Source organism: Benincasa hispida, chromosome 12 (genome assembly GCF_009727055.1).
Source record: "Benincasa hispida cultivar B227 chromosome 12, ASM972705v1, whole genome shotgun sequence".
Taxonomy (NCBI): domain Eukaryota; kingdom Viridiplantae; phylum Streptophyta; class Magnoliopsida; order Cucurbitales; family Cucurbitaceae; genus Benincasa; species Benincasa hispida.
In genome coordinates, this window is record NC_052360.1 from 59767324 (window position 1) to 59775216 (window position 7893).

At 39.8% G+C, this 7893-nt stretch overlaps 1 non-coding gene across 1 annotated transcript; it reads left to right on the top strand.

The window, feature by feature from the left end:
- Positions 1-674: 674 nt before the first annotated feature.
- On the top strand, positions 675-781 carry LOC120068666. Its single transcript, XR_005479301.1, has one exon. It is a non-coding gene; the product is annotated as a small nucleolar RNA R71 (small nucleolar RNA).
- Positions 782-7893: the final 7112 nt, after the last annotated feature.

Below are 7893 nucleotides of genomic sequence, written 5' to 3' on the forward strand. Positions count from 1 at the left end.
AAGATTCCTGGGTCGCACATTTTTGGTGGGATCATAGTATTTCGCGTTACTGCCTCTATAGCGATCTTATCTTCATCATTCTGTTTCTTTTTTAATCTCTGCAGGAATGGTGGTAACTAGACTTCTTCCATCTCGCGTTCTAGAGGCTTGAAGGTGGACGCAACCTCTGGGTTCATTTTCTCGGGCTCTTCTGTATCATATGTCAACGGGTCCTCGGTTGTTACCGCATTCAAGTTGGTCGTGATGGGTTCCTCCCCTACTTCCACTGCCATTTTTTCGCTTAGCAAAGAGACTGCTAAGCATTGTTCCTTTCATGCACCCCCAGAGTTCCGAGGGAGCTCAGTTGAGCTCGACAATGCTTCTTGCGGTCTTTTTTTGAGTTTGCCCGCGATCTGTCCTAGTTGAATTTCAAGATTTCGGATGGATGTCGCTTGATTCTGAAGCACTGATTCATTATTCTTAATATACTGCTACAACAAGCTCTCTAAGGATTAAGATTACGGTGCCTACGAACTGCTGGCTTAATCTTTGATTTTTGGAAATGCGATCAAGTATATTTTTCGCCTCATTGTAAGTTTTATCAAGCAGACCACCAGCTGCTGCCGCGTTGGCAGCCGTCTGTGATGCAGGGTTTAGTCCGTGGTAGAAAAATCTCCATCTGTAAACAATCTGGTAAGCCGTTATGTGGGCAATCTCTTACCAGCCTCTTAAACCTCGCCCAAGCATCATTGGGCGATTCGTCAATTTCTTGTTCAAAATTTGTAATTAACTTCCTCCTTCTTGCGTTCTCCATTGGAGGGAAGTATTTCTTCATGAACTTTTCCATTACTTTTTCCTACGATGTTATCTCCCCTAGTTCGAGAGAATAAGCCCATTTTCTTGCTTGATCGCATAAGGAAAATGGGAACAACATTAGTCGAACCTCCTCAACGGAGATATTTGGGAACACAAAAGCTTGCAGATTTCAATGGAACTCCGGAGATGGGCGTGCGGATCCTTGCCACGCCTTCCACCAAACTGTTCGGCCATTTGAATCATCTGCAACATAAATGGTTTCATTTCAAACCTCGATCCGTCCAGAGCTAGCCTCATAATTCTTGGGGAGAAATCATATAAGTCGGGCGACGCATAGTCTCGAATGGGTCTATTACGGTCATTCGCCAGGAGGATGGGGTTAGCCATTATATTATTTGCGTCTGCGACCCTCTCTTCTCGTTGTTTCGCCATTCTTGGAGTTCTGTCTTGTTGTTGTTGGCGGTTGTTTCTCAATCTTCATCGGAATGTTCTTTCAATCTCTGGGTCGTAATTTGCCAGAGATTGAAAGCTGCAAAGAAAATCAAAAAAATTACCGTTAGCACAATGTATTGTCGAAGTCCCCGGCAACGGCACCAAAAACTTGATACGTTATTTTATTCGATGAAATAATGGTGTAGAATGCGATGGTGGAATATGCGTTGTGCATCCAAGTTTTCTCAGTAAGACCCAAGTATAAATCCTACTGAGTTGCCTGGTAAGCCTAGGGTCGAACACAAGAACTAAGGAAAACAGTATGCGATGGTAATTTTAGGTCACTTTGCGGTAACAAATAAATTAAAGTGTTGGTTGGTTTGTTGTTTAAGGTATAAAATGTATGCGGCGGACTTGAGAAAGAAGTAATTATGCGATAGATACACTGAGTATGCAAAGGAACGAGTTGAGAAGGTCTTTAGCTAGTATTTCCTGAGAATGCGTTCAAGTTATGCGATAGCAATTCATTTTCCAATGCAAATGCGATAGCTCCTAATTTTAGGACGCATGTGATGAATGCGATAATGTCTATAGAGCTTATTCCTAAGTCTCTACTTCTTGCCTATGCGATGATGAAAGATGCACACAAGGACAAGACGACCGTATACAATCATATCCTATCTCTAGGGTGCATGCGATGCATTAATAGCAAACAGAACTTATTCCTAAGCTTCTATCTCTTGATTATGCGGTTCTAATCTGACTTTCCCGAGCCTAGATTCTAATCTGGCTTTTTCAAGCCTAGATTCTATCCTTAGACTACCCTCCCGAGTATCTCTAATGGACGAATGAAACATACATAATACAAGATAATCGCATAGAATGAAGATCTCAGGTTATGCTAGCTAAGTGCTTCTCAACCCATTCGACAGATTTAGCTACTCATGCATAATGTAAAGAGAGTGGACAGATATAAAGATGCAATTTCCATTTTTATAAATAGGCTCAGAGTACAAAATGATAATGGAAAATAAGAGTAGAGAGCTCGGTAGCAATATTTTGCTTCCCAAGGCTTTTACACTATGTTATCTCTATTATGTCCAAAAGATGTTCTTGCTTCCGCAAGAGTTGGCCCTCTCTCTGACTTCGACGCTACCCGGCACTCTTCTGAATTCACCGGGACGATCTCTCAGTGTAATCTCCCTTCACTTGCTTCCGCCTTCTAAATAAAAGAAAAACTATGAACAAGGCTAACTTCTATCTTAATGGTGAACTCTGTAAACTGCGCGAACTCCTTCAACGAAGGTGGCCTTCGGTATTTATAGAGGTGAAGAACTTTTTCTCTCGAATGATTGCACTAATGGGATGTCATTAATTCTCTGTCTGATTCGCCGAATATTTGTCACCGAAAAGTTGAGTGTACTTGCTACAATATGTCGTTAACGGCTTATCAACTTAATTTGGAATCGACCGTCATTAGCTTTCTGTCCCATCATGATTTATTAAGCTTTCACTCAGATGCGCCGGCTCTACGCAGCCACCTTCTTTAGTAGATTTTCGATGCGCCGGCTCTACGCAGCCACCTTCTTTAGTAGATTTTCGCAAGCGAAAATGATCACATAACCTTGTGGTCACAATCTCTTAATGCGCTCGGACATTAATTTCTTCAAATCGCATTTCCGCCTTGCGCCAATGCATTTTATGCACAAAATACATAAGTTAGTTGTTTTAATGCGATGGATGCATGCGATCGCAATGTTGTGAACTTAATGCTTTTGGACGCAATATTGTATATTTTTACCATTGCAATCCTACATTGTTTTATAACTTTGCACTGTAATAACGTGCATTTCTACCCATTATCAATAGACATACCCATATCTCGAGTAATCATCAGTAAAATCGATAAAAGTACTCATAGCCTCCTCGAGCTCACACATTCATAGGACCACAAAGGTCAGAATGTACTAATTCAAGAGGCTCTTTGGCTCAATAACCTTTTCCAGTAAAAGGTCATTTAGTCATATTACCTTCAAGGCAAGATTCGCACACTGGTAAAGAATTTTTCTCTAACTCGCTTAGAAGGCCATTCTTCACCAATCTCTCAATCCTACTGAGATTGATGTGCCCTAATCGAAGATGTCAAAGTCGGGCATTTTCTTTTGGAAAAACTCATTGGCATTTAGATTGAGTTACGACAGATTTAAACATCTCTATGTTATAGAGGGAATTTAAGGCTAAAGGTCTTAGCACATACAAGTTATTTTCCAATTAAGCTGTACAAATTTCAATACCATCCTTACGAATAAATGCTTTATTCAATTTAAAAGAAATAGTGTAATTGTATTGTAATAGACACTTTACAGAAATAAGGTTCCTTTTTAGTTCAGGAACTACAAAGACATCTTTTAATATAAGAAACCTATTCTGTAAAGTAAGCTGGATGTCTCCCACTAACACAGCTGAGACGACATGCCCAGTGCCTACTCGCAACGTCATCTCACCAGCCTCCAAATTTTGCTAGGATCTAATCCCCTTTGTCTGCCTTGGCAGCCTTCTTTTCCTTCAGATAACAAGGACAATTCCTCTTCTAGTGTCTGTCCAGGTTAAAGTGGAAATATTTTCCTTTTTCAACCGGCAGTGGATGCTTCTTCTGGGCGACAGATGGTGGGTTAGCAGGCACATTCCTTTTCCCTTTACCACCTTTCTTCTTCTTCCCCTTTCCAGAGTTAGAAGTTGAAGGTATAGACTTTGTTCCTGAGGTTGAACCTCGATAGAACTCTTTAGAGGACGAGACAACATTTTTCTCACTTCCCTTTTTCTCCATATTTTTTTAGTAAGGATTGGTAAGTCTGCAACTCGTTGAGGAGAGTGGTAAGAGAATAGTCTACTTTGTTAAGAATCATATTGCTAACAAAGTGGAGGAAGCTCTCCGACAATGAATGCAGGATAATGCTAACCTAATTGCCCTCATCGATTTTAGACCCATTCACCTCTGCCACGTTAAAATGGACCATCATCTTCAGTATATGTTCATAAACAGAGGTGCCTTCCTCCATTTTGGAGCTGAAGATGTGTTTCAGAGCCTCATGCTTGAGCTGTCCAGACAGCTGTCCGAACATTCCCCGCAAGGACTCTATGATCTCACAAGCTGAGACCATGGACTCGTGTTTCTTGGCCAACACGTCACTAAGACTGGTCAGAATATAGGCTCGAGCCTTCTCGTTTTCCTGTGTCCAACGCTCGTACGCTATCCGAACATTTCGAGTAGCATCCTGAGGTGGAATAGGAGGACATTCCTCCGTAACGACAAACTTCAGATCCTCGATGATGAGTATCGTCGTTAGCATATGTTTTCAACTTGAATAGTCTAGGCCATTCAGTTTTTCGGCGCTAAGTAAATTGATAGTGGTTGATGATGCCATTAAAAACCGTTGCTGAAAAAATGAATAACCTTTTATAAGACTTTGCAAAAACCACATTTTTTTAATTAACCAATTAATTTTGGCAAAACAAATTTCAAATACCCTAAGTGAAAAGACTTTTATTTTGCAATGATGTCCCAACAAGGCAAGACAAATGTCACCGGTGGGGTGATTGGATGACTCTTCACTGGAATGAGACATTCTCAACCATTAGGCAGAACTTACTCTTAGAATTAAACCTAATAGCCACCATTTGTTCGGTCCAGAATAGTTAACACTTAACAATCCTGTGTAAGTGTAACCCCTCGTTTTCGGCCCCAGAGTCCCGCCCTAATGCACTCACCATAGGGAAAAAAGCAGATTAGAACAAGAGACTAAGTAACCTTATCCTCTTACAGTAGATCAAATAAAGAAATGCGTAAAACAGCCATCCTATAGGGGGACACACCCAGGGTGCCACGAGGCGATGCGGAGAAACTTTATTTAATCCAATGAGGGAGACCAAGGGATATTCTATCGCACTTCCCACCCCCACTTACTATGAACACTCTCTCTATCCACCTTGATATTGACCTACCCAAACACCATCTATCAGGGGGACACACCAAAGGTGCCTCGAGGCCAAGGGTAGATCTCTCGGTGTGGACTATGAGGGAGAAACGCGAGAGGCGAAAATAAAACATCAAATGCCCCAAGAACCTCCCACTGAATGTTCTACCTAGGGGTTTATTAACTTAAACAATCTGGCTACTGATGATGATCTAAATCATTTATAAAGTTTGCTAAAAAAAAACTTTTGTCTTTGAAATTAAAAAAAAAAAAAAAAACAAATCCAAGTAGTCACATTAAACTCTTTAATGGACTTACCTTAATTTGCATGCATGCATCAAAGCTATCTAAATTACCTTTCTAGGTAGGTTCCTAGGTAGGGGTGTTCCGTTGCCGTCATCTTAAATACCCCAGCCTAGACAGAACCCGCCTTCGACAAAAGGTCTATTATAGATAGACTTGCTACATATTAATCTTTTAGTAATTATTTTAGTTCTAATTTCATTTTATAACCATTTATAAAATAAACAACTAAAACACTCATCCCACTTAACGAAGTATTTATAACGCTTATAAATATAACGTTAAATAAATAAAGCATACATAAATATAACCCTTATATTATATGATGCATGAGCATGCACTTATGTAAATTAAAACATGCTTCTCTAAATTATAACATTTACAATAAAGAGATGATGCATGACCAATGCATAACCTAAGGTGAGATTTACTATATGTGCATACCATATGACATATTAAAAAACAAACATCGCATGTAATAAATAAAGGATTAATGGACCGGGATGAGACTTTTCAAAAACCGAAATGAAATAACCCTATCTATTACATTTTTCATCAAGCAAACCGGTTTACCAGCATACCGGGTCTTGAATCGCCAGGAGGACTCCATTGTGTAGTAAACACCATAGGTAGACGATCGTCCAACGTGCACTAGACGATAGAAGCAAAATTAAACGATCGTGTAGTCGACAACAAGGTTGCGAAGCCTGATCGTCTATGCGATCGCTTAACGCGGCGACAGGTAAACGATTTACCTTGCGTTACTAAGAGATTGTTTAGTCAGTTACTAAGCAATGAAGCTTGCTGACCTAAACGATCGTCTAGAGCGCGTGCGCGTTAAGCGATACACGAGCATCCCATTGCCTAGATGTCTCGATACTCAGCGATTGTGTAACTGATCGTCGACACGATGCGATCAACCCTTGATCGCTTACCCGATCGTTTACACAATGTGATCATCAGCGATCGCGTACCCTATCATCTGCACGATGCGATCAATAGCGATCGCATACCCCATCGTCTATACGATGCGATCAACAGTGACCGCGTACCCCATCGTTTACACGATGCGATCAACCCTTAATTGTCTTCTTTCTCAAAGAACCGCAACGCTTGCTCCGATCTTTTTCACGAACAACTCAAAACTCAAACAGACTTTGAATATAGACTCGATAATGATTATTAATGCCCAAAAATGTAGGGGCCTTTACAAACAACCGCAAATGTAAAATAATTAAATCAAACTGAGGCTAACATCCACAAAAACATCCATAAATCCACACATCCACAACAATTTAACGATTAAAAAGTGTAGAAATGCACGCACCAATAACGTATTTGAAATTCTTTTGCAATAATGAATTGGAATATCAGAAAATCGAGTTCTCTGATACCAATTGAAGGAACTCTTATTCAAGAGTACCTATGAGTGGAAGCGAATATTTCCAATTCATTGTGACAGAATTACCGCATATACATTCAAAACATACTAATATGCATTCATAATGCTAAAGAGATCAAGAGATCATACCAGATGAAGATTTCTTCTTCACAGTGAGTCTAAAACTTAATCGTCTACCTCGAACAATCACCACTCAGATAAAAGGAAACGAAGATGACACCACCACTCAGAGCCCTCAGTATTCTTGGAGTGAGAATCCAAAGTGTGGGCTTTGTTCGGATTTGGTAGAAGGAAGGAGAAAGAGAGACCGTACACAATGATCAAGCAAGTGGGAGATGAGGTCGGCTATCGCATAGACAAAATGCTTAATCGTTTAGGTGAAGTATACAATCGTGTAGGAAAAAGTAAGCGATCGTCTAAACAATCGTGTAGGAAAAGGTAAGTGATCGTATAAACGATCGTGTAGGAAAAGGTAAGCGATCGTAAATAATCGTGAAGGAAAAGGGTGAGCGATCATCCAAATGATCGCGTAGGAAAAAATAACCGATCATCTATACGATCGTTTAGTAAATATCAGGAGCTAAACGATCGCATAAGAAAAGGTAGACGATCGTTTAGTTAATAGCGCGCGAAGGTATAATCGGTAAGCGATCGCTTCGCAATATCGTATATGTAAGCGATCGTGCAGGCACTATCATATAGACACTGATTTTCTAAACGATGACACTCTCTTTAACACAATGTTCGTGCATTTGTTCTCAACACACTGTCAGCTATTTATAATGCACTCATCCGTTATTTAGAACAGAAGAGACGCCGTCCCATTTCCTTTATAACTATCCAATGAATGTGATCTTATCATATTCATAACATATAAATTAATATCATATATTAATTATAATATTTTTCTCTACTAGATATAAATCATATTTATATCCAATTTCCTCCAAATTAATGTATCTCATACATAAATTTAATTATATCATA